The sequence below is a fragment of the Metopolophium dirhodum genome, chromosome 2, assembly GCF_019925205.1.
Source record: "Metopolophium dirhodum isolate CAU chromosome 2, ASM1992520v1, whole genome shotgun sequence".
Lineage (NCBI taxonomy): Eukaryota > Metazoa > Arthropoda > Insecta > Hemiptera > Aphididae > Metopolophium > Metopolophium dirhodum.
Genome location: NC_083561.1, coordinates 13,069,921 through 13,091,710, shown reverse-complemented (window position 1 = coordinate 13,091,710; position 21,790 = coordinate 13,069,921). Strand labels below are relative to the sequence as shown.

General features: G+C 30.4%; 1 protein-coding gene across 2 annotated transcripts in view; it reads left to right on the top strand.

Moving 5' to 3' along the window:
- The first annotated feature begins 1,028 nt into the window (after positions 1 to 1,028).
- LOC132938390 (uncharacterized) overlaps positions 1,029 to 21,790 on the top strand; it is a 54,912-nt gene continuing 34,150 nt past the window's right edge. The window contains exon 1 of one of the 2 annotated variants that reach the window (XM_061005187.1): positions 1,029 to 1,175. The gene's annotated coding sequence lies outside the window, so the exon portion shown is untranslated. The remainder of the gene's footprint in view (positions 1,176 to 21,790) is intronic. The other variant, XM_061005188.1, reaches the window with a different exon arrangement.

The window sequence follows — 21,790 nt, the reverse complement described above, 5'->3', positions numbered from 1 at the left end:
GATTTTGAGGCGCTGCATGATATTAAAAATTAGACATATTGGTTGAATATCGTTTTGGCGCTAACCTAACTATATATGAAAGTTTTGCACAGACTGCAACATGAGTAGGTAGGTAATATTTTGTGTCATATATACCAAATGATTGGATAATTTCTACTTAACGTAGCGGTAACACTACATAATAATATAATCCAGTGTAATTATATTAATTATAAACGTGTATTTTGTGTGGAATACGTACATTATAATTGCACCAAGTGTTGATGTATAATAATGTTATATACCTATATTCAATATGCATGTATGTAAATCGGAGGCGACGTGTGATTCGACGTGAGGTAGGCGTCTGTCGGTATATATTATAGCTGAGATTATAGGTATACCGTCCGTTTACCTATTTGAAACAGAAAAGTCCGGAAATCGTCGACGTATGCAAAATCTGTTTTTATTCTTTTTTTTAAAAAAAAATAAAACACCACCTGCGTGTATTTAATGTACTATAATTATACACATTACCGTTGTAATATCAATAATAAGCCTACGCGAGAATATGCAGCACAGTGGCCGTCAGTGTATCTACCCATAATGTTCGGAAATAATATTATAATACCTTTATATTTCATGTTTAGTGGCTATCGAGTACCGATTAAACGATAAAACGAGTGGCGGCAACGGAGTCGTGTCATCGTCGTCGTATAATCATCGCATCGAACACTGCAGCAACAGGTCAAAAGTCAATAAGCATAGGTATACTCCTACAAAGACAAACAGTAACAAAAAAAAAGAGCAGGTGATTCTGTTATTTGGAACCACTAACCTCTTCCATTCAACGGAATGGCAGTTTATATTATATGTGTATAATATTAAATATAATATGGGTAGGAGAAAGTAGTGGTAGTGGTGATGGCGGGGGCGGAGAGAGGTGGTGAACATACAGAGCGTTCGTGGTGTAATGAATAATGATTATGGAAAAAAAAATTAAAACATTGGTCGACTACCAGCGGCAGTGGAGGGGGAGGATAACACCGCAGGTAGTGTGTCCGGTGGCGGCCGTTCATTCCGTTGTGCGGTCGTGTAACGAGCGTCGTCTGTTGTGCGCGTTCAGTGAGTTCCGTTTCTATACACACAACCTAACCCCATGGACATGTGCGACTCGGATGACTGCTTAAACTGTGGTGAGTACCTACCTCTTTTTAAAATGTGATATTATTTGTTTCTTTTTTGGTTCACACGATGCAAGTGTATTTTTTACTATACACGTGTAGTACTATAGGTATAATAATATTATAATGTATATGTATACGGATCGCTGCCTTTGGGGATGTTATAATCTAGTTTTTCCCGGAAATTGTCTTTCATTTGGTAGGTATAATAATGTAGAATCCGTCTAATCGAAAATACTACTTCAATAATCTTCCTGTTTTATAAGCGACTTATTGCGGTATTAATATAATAATAATATAAGATCGTCGTCATCTTAATTTTTAGATCGTACCTGCGTATAATATTTTAACGTTCAACTGTTGACTAATATATAGTTAGTATTTGTTGGAAGTAATGGACTTTCTCGATTCGAATTTTATTCTTATAAAAATCAGTATTGTATTTTAACGAACGAGCACCTCCTTACTGCACACCACCCTGGCTATACGTCATATATGTCTGAACCCACTAATCGCGATGACTACGGGGCGTTAAAATCTCTACAGGGGGTTAGTATTTTTATAATGATGGTGAAATAATGTAAGACCGTTGTCGGTAAAAATAGTAGGTATAGTATTTTTTACTAAATCTCGGCCTTCGTCGTCATGTGCTGCAAGTCGCGTGTTTCAATGTTAAATATGTGCAGTATATAATAACAATATAACGATCCTCTTACGGTACACACGTTCAGGAAGTCGTTTCGCCTGAAAGTCACAAGTGGAGGCCGGTTCTATAGACATTATGAACGGATTTTATTACATTATAATATTAGTAAAGTCATCGACGTTCTAACTATACCTAGTACGCAACGAAAATATAATATATTCGAAATATATGTTCTATAACAATCGCACAAAAAACTTATGTTGGTACCTATATAAAATATTAATATACAAATATTTGATTTGTTCAGCAGATCACATATTATGTATCCCTAACTAACAAATTAGCCAATCAATTTTCATCAAAATGCGGTCATTTACTGTCTGATTTTTATGCTTATATATCACTTGCGATATATACGAGATTTCAATAACATTATTGCCGCTTCCATCTGGATATGAGTCTTTCTGTGATAATTTATTATTTATGGCGTTTTTAAAGGACGATTCACACTGGCTTACAACCTATTGTTAGATATCTGCAGTGTCCTGATCAAAAACAAGATTTTAAAATAAAATAGAAAACATTTTTCTTTATCCGTTTTGCATTGATCATCGATCACAAATTCAATGTACGAAAATAATGCATATGCTGCATAAAATCGACTGCACCTGTTCTGCATTAGTTTTCTTTGTAATAAACCTAAAAATTATACAGAAGTAAATGTCGATTTTAAATCGATTTAAGTTTATAAATAGAAAAATTAATGAAACATTTAAGAAAATTATTAAATTTTTTTATCGTTTAATTACAATTTATATTAATTTATTTATTAAGATTATTGAATATTTGAATAGTTATAATTTCAAATGCATACAGTATTCTAATAACACCAATAATTGTTTCAAACCTATAACCAAAAAATTCAAAATTCAAATACCAACATTGTAACAAATTGTTACAAACGAGTAACTACGTTACATTTGAAGTATAATAATTTTATAAAGAGAAACGAGTAAAACAATATATTCTAAATATTAATCAATATATCAATTACGTTTTTTTGATATATAAGTAGATGTAAATGATATATTGAGTTATGTCTAGAGTAATGCTTATACATATGAACATGTGTATAGTTTCTATACATCAAGACTGAGTAATGCTCACATGTTTCTTCTTCAAACAAATATATGAAATTTGCATATAATGTACACAGGTTCTTTCTAAATATGTATTGTAATTAGATCCGTATAAAATTAGAAAATAGAATCACAATATTAGAGTTTTTTTTAATAATGGTGTATTATGTTCCATTCATACGAAGGCTGTAGTTATTTTCCAATAAGTTATGATGGTAATGGTGGAATGTAGGTACTATATTAGTAGGTAAAATAATTTATGAGACGCTTCAAAAAATTAACATATACCTATTACACATCATATCATTAATATACATTACTCTCGATTTCCGGTTTTTACGAGTACCTATATATATCATATGTTATATGTAGGTATAGTTATTAAGTATAGGCACACATGAATTGTCTGACCTAAAACAAACACAATTCTGGATTTCAATCGAGTAATATTTCGCGGAGATTTTCAGATGTTTCATTTTTACATTACTCGTATCCGAATAATAATAGGTTTATGCCTATTTATATACTACTATAAGTATTTATAACAATACGCGGTTCGTAGTTTTTCTACAATTCAATACAATAAACTACTATGTGATAGTACGTAGACATAAAATAATACCAATACACCTCGGTAAGGCTATCGTCAATTATTAGTTTAGTCCTATATATAATATTACACAAAAAACCCTCCGTTTGAAATTCGCGTTGTATCGTTTTTGATGAGATGAACCTCGGCTGCGCGATGGTGGAATCGTTACTCCGGGTACCTCGTCCGCGGCAAGTGCGATGCAGTATTATAATACGCGTAAGACAAGTATTATATATATATATATAAATGAATACCTAATTAATGAGTTTCTCTGGCGTATAGACGAAACCAGGTTTGACGACCTTCATTATACTGCTCGCGAGTTCACAGCAAGACTCCTCGTTGGCTCATAAATTCCTATGTATATATGGGTATATGCCGTATATATATTATAACATTATTTCGACGTGCATAAAAAGTCGAGATGATACGGTTATGTACATCTACTGCGGGAAGAGTGTACACTGTACTGCAGCACTGTCCCGAGGCACGCGCGGTGACTCCGTCTCTGACGATATTCCCAACGCTCAAGTATATTACTGCAGCCGATTTTACGCAACTCTGTAGTGACATTTAAGTATTTTACGGTAAACGAATAGGTGGGTAAAGGTTAACCGCTGCAGCAGCCATATCTCGTCAGTCTCTCTCGATTATCACGTAAATACATTACCTATATATTGCCCAATACGCGATTTTTGGCGCGCGATATATTAGGTATATACATATAGGTATATAGAAATATGCGAATTCCGACGTTTGATGCAACGTATTATATCGTTGTGATAATACCGTTTAGAGAGGTGTACCTATAACGTCATTAAGCAACTTGTGATTTGTGGTTTTACTATTTTTGCACTCGAAATTTCGTCGTCATCAGCTAATTGGCCAATTCTCACGCTATAATATATTGTACTATTATTATGATATACAAATATAATATTGTGTTTCGTATCGGTTGCAGTGTTAATATTATGCTTCTTGCAACAACAGCATGTTATCTTCGTCTTCATCGTCGTTCTATCGGATAATTATTATTTTTTTTTTTCGTCGCGAACCGCATTTTCGGTCAAGTTCCGCGCTTAGTTAGTTTCGTTTAGCAACTCTACGTAGGTACATAATAGTATACATATCTATCTGCGTGCTTTACATACTTATATATATTGTAGTGCGTCACGCGCCAAAAACGATTACGAGTGCAGCTACTCCATAATACGTTGCAACCGTATCAGAGCGTTAATATATACGTATATATCATATTATTATAGGTACAGTTTTAAGTTATTCAAGAGTCAAACAAACGCGCTGGCGATGTATTCTTCTTGCCAAAACTCGATTTCGCAGAGATTTGTACAACAACAAAACAATGTTTATGTAAGACAATACACATATATATATCTCTCTTCCTAAAGATCGAACGAAAGAAACATCAACACGTGATGAACGAAAACGATGCGCATTTGATTTTGTACCCACGGGGCTGACTAAGTTTTTTTACGTACCAGACGGACAAAAACGCCCATTTCAACCCAAAACGACTGTTATATTTTTAGGTTAGAGAGCACAGAGGTTAGTATACGCACAACGCACCTAACCAATTTCACGAGTGACGGTTTTTTAACGATTAAATTTAATCAAAATCTTATTGGTATATTATATAACAATAATATATTGGCGATGGTGCTCAGATTTCGAAATCGTGTCTCATTTTACATCGAATGATTAATATATTAATTAACATTTTATTTTACAATTCGATTTTAATTGTAAAATACTATTGTTTATTCGTTTCGGTTCATTTATGATTAAATAATAAATATAACATAAACTTTTATCACAGTACCTAGTACCAACCAAACAAATATTTTTGAAATGAAAACACTTATCGATTTTGCACGTTTTAAATACCTATTAATAAAACTAATTGATGAGTAAAAAAGTTTTAAATAAAAAATTTAATTTATGATTTTTTACACTAAACATATTATATATAGAAATACAAAATACACCAGGTGGTTAGAACCTATACTAGAACAATATCGGAAGTGAAAACATATTTCACATCTGTACCTACATAACTATTATTTACTATGTACGCGCCATATTCGATATATCCTATGAAAAGTGTAATAGCACAGCGTCGTTTTTTTATTAATTGTTTGTGGTTATAACTTGTTTTTATATTATTATAATTGACGTTTTACACTACGACGATTCGCACATTGTTTTGATTGTTTCTTTTATTCCATAACGGATCGCCAACTGTCCTAAACTTTCACGAATACATATACATAATACACATAAAAGCATATGTATACTTAACGGTCCTGGACAATAATACAATTAAAAACATATTGCAGACATACGCATACCTAATGATACATAATCTAATAATCAGCAATATATTATGAATTTATGTATAGGTATACGGACGAGGTACGAAATGTACGTAGGTATATGATTATGTATTTTAAACGGGAAATCTGCAACTGTTAATACCATATTATAATATATAGGTACTATAATATAATAATTGTAATATTATTATGTATAGGTACGCGTGCACTTTACGCAGCTATTACTTAGTAATCGCACTCGTTGTATTAACTTATAGTATTAAAGACGTCACCGGACCGTATCACCATAACGGTCAAATTATTTCCTATTATTGTTTTTATTTTTTATTTACCTCTGGGTCATACGACTTTACGAGGATGTTTTTAATAGGTCTTTCTAATAATTCAATCCTATAGATCCTATAGTATAGAAAAACCACATAATTATATCTGGTAATTTTCTGGTTTAAAATTCTTGAAATTTTTCACTCAATAAGACGAATTGAACAAGGTAAACCGCGTAATAATGTCTAATCTGGCCTTAAAACCACAACTAGGATTTCTCATATGGACCAATATAAGCCATTGAGCTTATTAATATATTTTTCTAATACCTAGTGAATTTGATCTACTTTCAGTAAAACATTGAGCTTTTCTAAACTGTACGTCGAGCCAATAATATATGTACATGTTAATGATTGAAACAAAAATACCAACGCAACATAATATTATTTAGACATATTAGTCACAATATTATAATTAATAATATAATAATTAAACATATAATCATTACTAAATACATTAAGTTATTCATAAGACTTTTGTTTTACATATAACTCTTTAGAAAAGTAACAGTTTGCATGAACAAAAAAATTACATCTTATCATTAAATTATACGTTTTTTAATCAGTTATAGGTACATTTATAGTAATAAATAATTTTACATAGGTAATATAAGAATTTACATGTATAGCCATACCTATTATAGGTATTCAAAATTTACCCATCATGTTTAAATTAAAGCTTTTTTGAAATAATTTCTTGATGTGTATACATTACTCACGAATTCGGGATCATTTTTCTGGTGGTAGTGTAAGGAGGGGGGGGGGGGTTGAACCCCTAATCACCTTTCATCCTTGTATACGGGTCTGGTATACATCTCTTATATAAATAATTTTAAATACTTATAATAAATCTATCTAACTAACATAATATAATATGATGATTCTGTGATGGTTATGGCTAAACAAATAACGTTTCATAATAATTGTAATATATTTGTCATAATATCGGCATAAAACAATAATCTAAATAATGTATTAAGTAGAATAAATGTCTTTTCCATTATTTCGAAATTGTTACTGGAGTAACATTCGATGGTCGTGATTTTTGATCCTATGTTGTAGATAGGATCAAAAATCACGGTTGCGCATTAATTTACAAAATATAGGTATAGGTATCTGATGACAACATTGGCAATAACCATATAGGCAACACGCAATATGGCTATTATAAATTATTATTTATTACCTATAATTAATAATATTATTTTATATTCTGGCACATTGCAATAATTGAGAACGTTAAAACTTGTAATAGAATAACGTTTGACTTTATTTTGGATGCACGCCATTACTCGTTATTATACACGATGAACCTCTCACAAACAATTTGCAACATTATTGTATTATTCAAAAATATTTTAGTACCTACGGTAAGTGATACAATATACAAGTCTTGTATAACAGTATATTACGCTTTATACGTAAAATAAAACAGTTTTGGAATGTTTATCACGGAAATCGTCAAGCAGCTGTAATGTTTCCACATAGTATACTCTCTTGGACGTATATGTAAAACCCAATTTTACCGCAAGGTATATAAATACTTAGACCACATTTGGTACGTTTACACATTTAACATTTATACCACTCACTTTTCGTACATTACATAGGTGACTATATGATTATGCATCTACGCAATACCGTAAAATTATGCATGTGTGTAAAACACTATATCTATCTGCTGTTGTCTATACTACAATTGGCAATGTGAAGTCTGATTGTGGTCAAAAATCGAAACACTCCATAATATAGTCTCTAAGCATCAAAACCTCAAGTATTGTTAGCTTGTGACTGAAAATTATGTAAAACGCGCATTGCTTTCGGTCCACAAAATCCGTACACAGCCGAACGGTTTTGATATCGTAGGTCATCTCAAACTTTCTGTTTCGTTTCGAAAGCCACTACATCCGTAGGTACCTACATAGCAACAGCAACGGGTCACCGGGTGCATCGGTGTACCATACACATATGTAAATAAAAATAAAAATGGGGTGCATGGTGCATATAAGGACTTCCCGATGTCCTACAAAATAATATATTATAATATAATAGCGAACGCACTCGTGTGTTAAAAAAAATCATTGTATTAAATGACGCCCTCGTGATGCCGCTCTATCGGAAATCTCGACGGAAAAAAAATAATGAAATATACATACAACTGAATAATAACGAAACGAAATAAACCAACACGTCTAGACCCGACATTTGGGATATCTATCAATGGCTCAATATTATATTGTATAGTTCAACGACAACCTAACCTAACCTACGCATACTATAGTCTATAGGTACATATTATTATCGAGTATCGGGAGCAGAGTCTGAAATTTGTGGAAAAAGAATATCAAAAACAGCAATATCATTTCCGTCGTTTCCGCGTGGTATATAATTATAATGTATTTATTATTTGATATACTTATACAAATACGTATTTATTATGTATATATTATGTTAAGTATGTGTGCAGAATTTCAACGGGACGTAAAACTAGTGTTATGTGATATTATTTCTCTCCACAAATGGGGTGCGTGCCCGTTGTCACGATCTTACAATAATAGAAATAATAATAATATACTCACGCGCGTCGGTAGGTTTCACGACGAAAAACTTGAGACGGAAACGCAAACACAACCGAGGATTTCACATGACCGTTTTCGGCGATCGCAATTATTATTATTATGATTATATTGTTACGATATAATACCAGGCCGATCGCCGACGTCGCGCGTGTCCGGTTGTACACAGTACACACAATTATCATAATATATTTAATAATAATAATGTTTAATATATATGTGTACACTGTACATTGTACAACGCGCACGGTCGTCGTCTCCGATAAGATGTATATTGTATATATACTATATAGCATCTTTTATGTGCCCGGGACCTAATATAATATATTCCGAAACTAAATCTGCACACGACGTCGAATCGTGATGGGCAAACAGTGTGATGGGCGGCGAATATAGTGAAATTGTTTTGTATTTTTTACGGCTCGGCATAATACGCGAGCGGAGGCGATTCTTCGTCCGCAAAGAAAATGGTAGAATAATATAATATTATAATAATATCTGATACAAAGCTATGACTGCGATGTATATTATAATGTTATATACATATATGTACGTCCCGATGGCAATGCGATTCGGGCGAGAGTTTAAAACATTGCATACGTCTATAATACGTGTGTGTAGTGTATGCATCGTAAGAAAGTGGCCGCCGCGCTAACTATAGGTATACAATATGCATAATACTATGTGTGCGTGTGCGTCTTTAGCTCTATCCGTAATAACTAATAACACACCGTCAACGGAACAATATAACGTTTATCGGGAAAAATGTGTGTGTATGCGTGTGTAGCTCAGGGAAAATATTTATAATAATACGCACGCCCAATTCGTTATCCGGCCGAATCATTAGTATTTAGAACCAACGCAGTAAAAAAAGGGGTATTATCGGGCATCGGTGTAATTTTTTCTCTCCTCTTTCTATTTTCCCCGCCACCGCCGCTACCGACGCGATTGTCCTTTGGCCACGATTAGTATTATTATTTGGTTTCGCCATTTTAATCGACCGTTCGTGCGCCGAGAAAAAATGCACATTTTATACGGTCGCGACGGGCTTCTGCTGCATTATAATATAATTATAACATATTATTATAACATTGTAACGTATAATGACAATCGTAACACTCTCACGGTGGTTATTTCGACGACGATCCCACTCGGCCGTCAATGCACGAATCTAAACATATAATAATATAATATTTTACTATAATGGTATTATTATATCAACAATAATCGCAAACACACGTGTATTGAAATGACGTTTGTCATAAAATACGTAACATAGTAAAAAACGAGAAAAAGAACCAGCAAATCAACATCAACAAATCGCACACATTTAGATAACAAATAAGGTTATTACCTTGTGTCTTATTTAAACGTGTGTTTTTCGTCGCGACGCGACTGTGTTGTGATCGAAGCCCACTCACGTTATGATGTCCGTTGGACAAGACAAATGACAATGTCATAAAAAAGTCAAATTCTCAATTTCACATATAATTTATTGCATGTAGGCCGTTGGGGATTGGATACGAAAATATAGATAATATGACGCCGTGATAGAATGATTATCACAGTATGATGCGTTCAAACCCCGTTTAGAAATTTTCTAGTAAAACCGGACAATATCAGCTGATCTACCGTGCTGAAAGTAATGAACCAAATAAGTATACCACCTTTGTACGGAATTTACTCAAGTACATAAATACATAATATTACCATACAGTCCCATACAGTCTTACAATATACAGCATGTCCATATGACGTATATAATATATATATATTATTATTTATTTTGGCAAACGAGAACGGTCTATTCTGCAATATTTTTCATCGTACAAAAAAAAAAAAAGATAAAATCGGGTAATAATAATAACAGTAATCAATTTGGTCCATTCAGCGACTTCCTCGATCTGATCGTAATTATAATATATACCAAAAGGTAAATAACATACTGCACGGTCGTCGCGCGCGCGCCCCGAGATTTCTCACGTTTTCGTCGATCTCCCAATCGTGCGCCTGCCGATCTACAAATGGGTATCTCCGCATAATATTATATACCTACCTATGATATTGTGTACGAGCAGCGCACACACCTGCGCGCACGGCCAATACTCGATCGGCGATCGACGACACGATATCCGGTGTGCCACCGTGGGTCCATACGTACGGCAGCGGTGGCGGCGGCGACACAATCACACGATTCTCCGCTGTGCGCGGATAGTTTCACTCGGACGGATCACGCGAGCTCGTTACGAGTTGTATATTATATTTTTATATTATTCCTGCAGTACGTATATAATATAATATCGTATATTAGAAATGCCAAAAAAATATTCGTTTTCACATAACACAACGCAGAGAGGAAAAAAAAACCATAAAGATCATCACGAACTGCATTGTGCAAGTGCCTATATACCTACCTATTGACTACCTATATCTATTACCTACCTATATTATATTATGGTCCGGCATGAATGGGCATATTATTATGCTGCCCGTAATATAACTTAGGAGTCATCTGTACTGTTATACGTACCTATACGAGCGAAAATTATTGTTTTCCAAAAACAAACAGAATATTTTGATTATTATTGTTCTCGTACTCCAGCGTCGGTGAATGCTTATTACTTATTACCTAATTATTATGCTTATTAGGTACCTATGGTATTATTACTGCAGCGTTGAATATAATGATTAATGGTATCGTATAATAGTTTGCTTCTTAGTAGCTATACGCTGCGGCCGTCTGTGTAGTGTGTACACATAAACGGTCGTGGCGACGGTCACACCCTTTTCTCGTTATTATAGGACTCGAGTTTTTTTTCTCAACAGAATCCCCGGCAGAATAATATTACGACGCTCGTATAACAGTCGTATGTACCATGTATCTGTGTACGCTGTTTACGTATTATATCGCATTATAAGTACCTATACGTATTAACTGCATATTGCGATTTACGAGTAATTGCACGATTTTTATTGTTTGACCCTATTATCTGCCGCAGCGGTGTATAATAGGTTTATTATAATATTATATTATAGTCGGGTACTGCAGAAACAACTGATATAATATTATGCTATGGACCGCGGTGGTGCAGCTATTGTCGGCGAAACGTAATACGATATAATATTATAACCGTTCGCAGATAGGCGTTCATTCAAATTATACATTTATCGTAATATAACGAGAAACACGATAGGCTAGGTATAATTATTAATCTAATATAATATAAAATATTAACATATGTAATATATATAATATGTGTGCACTTGCTTATCGCACGCCCACTCGAATGTTACCAATAATTATAATTTATCTTTCCCACGTATCATAGATGATGATGTTTCAAACAAATGCATAATATTAAAAATAAAAATTTGGAAAATTTGGAAAACTTAATAATTATGACCGAAGATCTGGTTTTGTAGCTGATTGAGACGTGGCACAACATAAAATTAATTATTTTGTTCATCGTTAGAAAGAGAAGCAATATTCAATATGATTCCAAACATCCAAAAGAAGATAGGAACTTCAAGAAGAAGAAGAAGATATGTGATGACTGATGAATTATCATACTGTTATATTATATGGTTTACATTTTTGGTAATTTTTATTTACACTATTTTCATCGTGATCTAATTAATAATAATACAATATTCCGATAAATATATAGAGATATAATATTGTATTTTTAACTGGGATAACACCTCCATACAATTAACTATTATTATACTTACTAATTTTACTTATTTTAAAAAACAGTACAAACGTTTTGGGTTCCAACTGCGAACATATTTCATTATTGTTAGTAAATAGTAATGCATATTATATTGGTATATATAGGTATTTAACTATAATATTATTCACCACATGTATCTTATGCGTTTGACGGTAACTTGTTTGAACTTTAAAATACTTCTTGTTGTGGCTCAGACGATCATGTTCAGTGTGTCTGTCCCTCCAGGATTTATTAAATAATTCGCATCACTTAAAAATATTATAATATATTCACGACTCATGAGATACCGTGTTCAGTTGTAAAAATAATAAATATAGAATCCTTAATAATTATCTGCGATGTAATAATATATGTATACTGTATAGAGTATAGACTATACAATATTATACATATTGTACCTACACATTTTATTATTCGAACATTTTGAAAACGACCATACTATGATACCATACCAAAACAAGTTTTATTTTATTCGAATATTTTACTTTTGTTCTAATAAATCTAAAATGAAATACGTAAACATCTGATTATATTACATTACATATAATATTACAATGTATAATATATACGTAACCTATATCGATGGTGGAAAGGCCAAGTAATGTAACCCACAATTTTATCAAAATTGAGGTTTTAACTGAAAATGATAAAACACATGTAAATACACGTTTTTTTCCAAGTAATGTAAGCCTAAAATCATTTTCTCCAATGCAAAATTCAGGTTTTACTCATTTAAGATTAGTGTAACCCACAATAGTAACAAATGGTTAAGTGATGTAAGCAACAACGTATCCCACAATATTTGTAAGCAACTCCAGTCAATTGATGTAAGCAACAACGTATCCCACAATAATTGCAAGCAAACCCAGTCAAATAATGTAACCCTCGCCGCGCCATCATTGTTTTAGTTACCCATTTTACAATACGTTGCAACCAATAATACCCATTTGATGATAATAGTGATAAATGATAATACTATTATTATTACGTACTACGAAATATTAAATTTCTTATTAAATCGAGAAATCATAGTTACAAAAACAATAAATTTTTCGACTGACAGGATGTTAAGAGCGTTTTCCACAATCATGGAATCGTTTACACTGTTTGGCGTTTGCACATTTAGTTGCTTTGTCAAAATTATGTAAACAAAAAAAAAAAATCATAATTCTTTTTCTTTAAACCGGTAAGTTAGTTGAAGTCTTAGTTTTTACTTTTTTAGTTGTTCAAGTTAAGTATTCACATCTCAATATGGCTATGCGCCGCAGCAGAGTGAACAAAATGTTGAGTTTAATTCCATCATCAGGAAATGAAAACAATAAACAAGTAAGATATTATTATGATAGCAACAATAGCCATAGTAATAATAATGTTATTATTAACAATAATGTCAATCGTAATAACTTTAACGAAAAATACAAAGATGAGCAAGTAAAAAATTGGTTAGAAAATTCAGAAGTTATTATTGTACAAGCATCAGATGACTCGTTAGCTCAGGATACATTTTTAAGTATTAAAAATGTTAATAATAATAACAATGATAATAACAGTGTTATTGTGATTGATATACCCCCAGATGACAAAATAAAAGTGCATTCCATTTATGAAACCAAAACTGATATTTGTGATGTTCATAGTATTTTTGATGATAATATTGTAATGGAGAACCGAGATCCACATCATAGCAATGGTATTTTTAATGAATCTTTTACTAATCAAGAGACTAATATTTCAATGGAAGTGATTGAAGAAAATGAGGTAGTGGAATCTAAGATTGTACAATGTAATGTTGAAGATAATGTTAATTGGCAGAATTTGAATACAAAAGTGAACAGTATTGATATTTTTCAAGATAAAAATGAATCTTTTATTGAACAAGAACCTAACATGGAAATAGAAATTAGTGTAGAAAATGAACCAATAGAATGCCAAATTGTTGATGTATTAGATGTAGTAGGAGAAGGTGGTCTGAGGAAGCCAAAAAAAGGTAATCTACGCAAAATGAATTCATATTCAAGAATAGCAGGCAATTCCTATACAAACAGGAAAGGTGTTTTGGTAGGTAATAAATTAATGCAGACAAATCCTTGTAAATCAATGAAATGCCAAAATAAATGTGGTAATATTGATGAAACTATTCGACAAGAAATATTTGATTCATACTATAAGTTAGATTATCAACAACAAAAAAATTTTTTAGTTTCTTCTGTGAAAACTGAAACTGTAAAAAGGAGGTACACAGATAATTGTACAAGCAGAAGATCATGCACTAAATTTTACTTTTTACCTGTGGAAGGAGAACAAAGAAAAGTTTGCCAACAGTTTTTATTAAAAACTCTGAACATTTCTCAAACTCATTTAAGGTATACAGATTTACATAAAACTAACATATTTACAGCCAAAACAGAAGGAAGAGGTAAAAAAAATCCTTTGAATAAAACAAATGTTGTTATAAATAAAGGTGTTGAAGATTTTATTAAGAAATTGCCTGCGGTTCCATCCCATTACTGCAGAAACAGCACAAATAAAAAATACTTACCATCAGAACATAAAAATATTTCTGCAGTTTATCGGGCCTACAAAACTGAGTGTGTAACTGCAAGTCCTAAGATACTTCATGTAAAACAAAAAGTTTTTCGTGAAATTTTCACAAAAAAATTTAATATTGGATTTCATCTACCCAAAAAAGACAAGTGCAATGTATGTGAAAAAATTAAAAATACACTTGAAGAAAGTTTGTCGGAGGTTCAAAAGAAAAAGTTTGAAAAACATAAAAGTGATGCAACACTTTCTAAAGATGTCCATTTAATAAACCAAGAAAGATCTAGAAATGACCCATCGTTTATTTGCACAAGCTTTGATTTACAAAAAGTTTTAAGCACACCCCATGGCAATAGTATTCTACTATTTTATTCCAGAAAATATGCAATGTACAATGAAACTTTCTATGAAACTGGAACCAAAAATGGATATAGTTTTGTGTGGGGTGAAGAAAATGGCAAGAGAGGAGCAAATGAAATTTGCACAATTTTACACAAGTACTTATCCATTGTAGAAAGTAGGTGTACTGTTCAAACTGTATCATTGTTTTGCGACTCTTGTCCAGGACAAAACAAAAATAATCAAATATTAGCAGCTATTTTATGGTTTATGATGAATAATGCAAACAATATCAAGCTTTTAACCATAACTTACTTGCAGCCTGGACATACCTACATGCCGGTCGATTCAATGCACTCCATAATTGAATCAAATTTGAAAAAAAAAATCATCTGGGCACCATCTGAATGGCCAACAGTCATTTCAAATGCAAGGTTTAATCCAAAGCCGTATGAAGTGTTTACTTTACAACATGATGATTTTATGGATTACAAGACTTTGCAAATGAATATATTCCCAAAATTAAATAAAGCTGACGATGGCTCAAAAATTAAAATAAGTGATATTAAAAGAGTTTCATTTACTAAGCAGTCACCAGTTTTAACTTTACAATACTCCTTTGACCCAGATTCTGAGAAAAAGGAAGTTACAGTAGCTAAACTAAAACAACGTAGAGGATCAAACATTTCAGTGCTACAACCAGCTTACAAAAAAAAAACTTTCAATATCTATTCAGAAATACAATGACTTAGCTAAGCTGTGTAAAGATGGTGTTATCCCATTAAGATATCACCCAGAGTTTCTTGCAATGTCTGGAAGAACAAATGTCAATGATACATTAGGAGAAACAGACGAAGAAGATGAAGTAAAAGATGATTCATCAGAGTTCACAGAAATATAAACAGTTGTTTTATTACTTTCATTCATTAAGTTTTTTTAAATAAATAAAAAGAAATTTTTATATTTTAAATGGTTATACTTATATTTTATTTACTGTTTGTTTATTTCATTCAGTTTTTTTTTAAATAATAGAAAAGGAACTTTTATATTTTAAATGTTATACTTGTATTTACAATTTGTTTATTTCATTAAGTTTTTTTAAATAAATAAAAAGAACTTTTATATTATTTTAAATGTTATACTCATATTTTATTTACTGTTTGTTTATTTCATTAAGTTTTTTTAAATAAATAAAAAGGAACTTTTATATTTTAAATGTTATACTTGTATTTACAATTTGTTTATTTCATTAAGTTTTTTTAAATAAATAAAAAGGAACTTATATTTTAAATTTTATACTTATATTTTATTTTACTGTTTGTTTATTTCATTAAGTAATTTTAAATAATAAAAAAGGAATTTTTATATTTTAAATGTTATACTTGTATTTACAATTTGTTTATTTCATTAAGTTTTTTTAAATAAATAAAAAGAACTTTTATATTATTTTAAATGTTATACTTATATTGTATTTGCTGTTTGTTTCATAATTGTATTAATCTGTTGCAAAATAATTATAATATTACTTTGTGTATTTAATTGCCTATGATCTCCCATAAATATAAGGCGTTACTGCCTTAGATTTTATTAATAAAATAATATTATATTAAAAATATTATTAACATTAATATATTTTATATTTCTATTAAGCAATAATTATTATATTGAGGGTTACATTCATTGAACATTTTTAGTTAAATTTAATCGGTGTGATGTATAAGAAATGTATCCCCTAAAGAACGTAACTTAACCCACCGTTTAAAATATCAATCCATGTAAAATACTGTAACCCTCAACTTCCTTCAATTTGAAGCACAGTAAGTAGTTTTAAAATAATTTAAAACTTTTAATTGTATAATTATTTATTAAAATACGTAATCAACAATAAAAAAATTAAATTTTAACTTCATTGGATAATTTTTAACAAAACTATTAAGATTTTAGTCTCTCCTGTAAAATTTCATTTTTGTGGCTTACATTACTTGGCCTTACCACCATCGATATAATATAAACATAATAATCCAGTAGGTATGTGACATGTTGTTTTATTTGCACAGAGTGATACACCAAGCATGCTCACCCTTTTGTTAAATACATATTTAAAAAAATTTAAATTCTGGTTTTTGGAATGCTTAGTTAGGACAATAATTTCAAATGAGAATCATTCTTTTTTCCTGTAAATTGTTTTGCAAATTTATTACTTTATTGGAAATATAGATACATCAAAATTCAAACTCAAAATAGTAGTTTTTGAGTCATTAAATTTGTGTATATATACTAACAAAAATATAGGTCCCTGATAATAGGTTTGAAATATATTGGGACTTTTAACATTATAGTTAGGTATTAATATCATTCCATTAATATTTTATAATTTGTTACAAACTTTTCAAGTATAATATAATATACAGCGATCCAATATTACTTATATTTTACATTTATGAAAAACCATTTTTATTCAATATTATATTAAGTATAAACATTTTAATGACTCAAAAACTATTCGATCAAATTTTTAATTCCACATTTTTTCGTACCTACATTAACATTTAACAATTTTGAAAAAAAAAAATCTTCTGGTTAACAATTAATAGTAAAAATTAGAAGATTCTTATTTGAAAGAAAGAAGTTTCTATCGCCCTCTCCTTAAATGGTATAAAATATATATTAAATTAATGTGAGCACGTGTTTGGCAAATCACTCTGTATATCTTATGTTATAAAATAAAATGTATTAACATATTATGTGTTGACGTCAGAACTTAGTATTTAACACCCGACACCGTTTAATTTTCGCTGGACCTTCACGTTTCCACTTTTCTCACTACGCCCATGAAATACGATAATTTGTGGATTATTAATTGTACCTTGTACGGTCCATTGAACATAACACATAATATACCGTCGTCGCTAAACAGCAAACGTTGACAATTCAATATAAACAGTTTGTTGTCTTTTTTTTGCACATTTAATGTTTACACGCGTAAGCATGTTTACTAACAAATCCTAGAATGTCATGCAGGTATAAGGCTATAAGTGGCAGTGTGTTCAGTTATATGTTTTCAAAATACATGTAGGTATATTTTTTTTATAGGTATACATTAACACAAAATCGTATAAAATATTAGATTGAATAGGATGACAGGGTAGTCAATAACTACGTATACTACTTCATAATATAGAACATTGTAATTGTTTACATAAATACACAGCTGGAATAAAAAAGCACATGGACAAAACTCTTTATTTTATATTTGGGAAATCCGCATTACCCGCGAAATATGTAGGTTCCTTTTATACACATATATTATATGTACATAGAATATATAGACATACATCTGTATGTATGTATCTTCGGTAGTTATAGATTTCTATACTCTATGAAATAGTCTAATAGGTAAGCAAGTGGCAAATCTGACAAAAACAAACACCAGATAATTGACGCTCGTTCGCCATGTTTGGGTCGGAAAAATGTCCATGGAGTAAAAATTGAAACTATTTATGTAGTTTAACAAAATACCGAAGATAGGTAAACACATATCCGTGTCAACTTTCCACCCGATAAAATAGTGAAACAAGATTAATTTGATGTTATGAGTCATCGAGCTTATCTAGTACCTACATATTATGTAGTAGAAGTCTGTGTCAAGGTATCACGAATAGGTACCAGAACACCAGCTATATCATTCGTCAAAGGTATAATAATAATTAATTTTCCTAAATCAATTTAATTTTTTTTATGATGTATATTCAATATTGTATACATCTGTATATTATACAGTGCTTATTTCCTGTTATTATTATTACTATTTATTTTTTTCAAATCGATCGAATTAAAAACGAAATCAATCGTAATACTGTAATAGTCACAGATTATATACTTACATCCCTAGAAATCTATGTGAAAACCAGTACTGATACGCTATCGAATTTTACCATCGTGTGCGTTCTTATATCTAATATATGTAATTATAGCATGCCAAACGCCGAAATCATTTCTAATGTAAGTAATTGGGCTATAAGAAATGCGACAAATATCTATTGATTTCGCAGTGCATTTTATTTGGAAAACTACACCATAACTGTAAAACACATTGTCTACAATTTTTTTTTCGAACTTTCCTCTACCTATCTCTTTATTTCTGAACGGTTTGCGTTTGGATGAATTTTTAAAACACTTTAATGTCATAATGTGTTTGGGTGACCTTTTTTTTTAATATTCTGGGATTCTGTATTCTATTAATCCATTTTCCCTCTCATTTTTACGGACTTGGAAATGTCCATGAATTCCACGGGTATGATTAAAAGTGGATTGTTTTTTTTTGTGTGTGTGATTAAAAATTGAAGTTATCAGAAATCAAATTAAAATACTAAAAAAAAAAAATTTTAAGAAAATATGTAAGCAGTAAAATATAAGTGTGTGTGATTAAAAATTTAAATTATATGCCATATTTAGATTGATATATAATTCCCCTATATTTTACAAAATAAAATTTTACAGTAAAAATAGAAATAAGGAAACATTAATAACTACAATAATAATAATAATAATAATACGAAAAAAGTATCACATAATATAGAAGAAGAAAATGTTAAATTAAAGATTTATATACTATGCTGTCAGAATGTATTTTTTAAATGAGAAACTTACCCAAACAAAGTAAAGGACAATCACTTTTAGACTAGGTCGACATGTACGTTAATAAAACTAATTGTTTTTACGAGCAATTTTAAACCAAATTAGTTAACTTTTACAATCGTATAAACTTTTCCACGGTTGTCAGAACAATAAAAATATTTTTATTTCATATACAATTTAGTTCATCAATTAAATGTTTTTTGTATAAATGATTTTTTTTTGAACATACTTTCTTCAAGGAAATGCATGTGTAGTAAAAATATTATTATTAATGCCCTTTTTTAATTAAACGATTTTATAAGATTCTTAACAGATAACAATTGGAAGAAAATGTAGGTAATATAGATTTGATAAGTTTAGGTACCAATTTATGTATTAATTAATAAGTAAATACCTATAGTAACCTAACCTAACTTTAAAATACTTCTTGTTGTGGCTCAGACGATCATGTTCAGTGTGTCTGTCCCTCCAGGATTTATTAAATAATTCGCATCACTTAAAAATATTATAATATATTCACGACTCATGAGATACCGTGTTCAGTTGTAAAAATAATAAATATAGAATCCTTAATAATTATCTGCGATGTAATAATATATGTATACTGTATAGAGTATAGACTATACAATATTATACATATTGTACCTACACATTTTATTATTCGAACATTTTGAAAACGACCATACTATGATACCATACCAAAACAAGTTTTATTTTATTCGAATATTTTACTTTTGTTCTAATAAATCTAAAATGAAATACGTAAACATCTGATTATATTACATTACATATAATATTACAATGTATAATATATACGTAACCTATAATATAATATAAACATAATAATCCAGTAGGTATGTGACATGTTGTTTTATTTGCACAGAGTGATACACCAAGCATGCTCACCCTTTTGTTAAATACATATTTAAAAAAATTTAAATTCTGGTTTTTGGAATGCTTAGTTAGGACAATAATTTCAAATGAGAATCATTCTTTTTTCCTGTAAATTGTTTTGCAAATTTATTACTTTATTGGAAATATAGATACATCAAAATTCAAACTCAAAATAGTAGTTTTTGAGTCATTAAATTTGTGTATATATACTAACAAAAATATAGGTCCCTGATAATAGGTTTGAAATATATTGGGACTTTTAACATTATAGTTAGGTATTAATATCATTCCATTAATATTTTATAATTTGTTACAAACTTTTCAAGTATAATATAATATACAGCGATCCAATATTACTTATATTTTACATTTATGAAAAACCATTTTTATTCAATATTATATTAAGTATAAACATTTTAATGACTCAAAAACTATTCGATCAAATTTTTAATTCCACATTTTTTCGTACCTACATTAACATTTAACAATTTTGAAAAAAAAAAATCTTCTGGTTAACAATTAATAGTAAAAATTAGAAGATTCTTATTTGAAAGAAAGAAGTTTCTATCGCCCTCTCCTTAAATGGTATAAAATATATATTAAATTAATGTGAGCACGTGTTTGGCAAATCACTCTGTATATCTTATGTTATAAAATAAAATGTATTAACATATTATGTGTTGACGTCAGAACTTAGTATTTAACACCCGACACCGTTTAATTTTCGCTGGACCTTCACGTTTCCACTTTTCTCACTACGCCCATGAAATACGATAATTTGTGGATTATTAATTGTACCTTGTACGGTCCATTGAACATAACACATAATATACCGTCGTCGCTAAACAGCA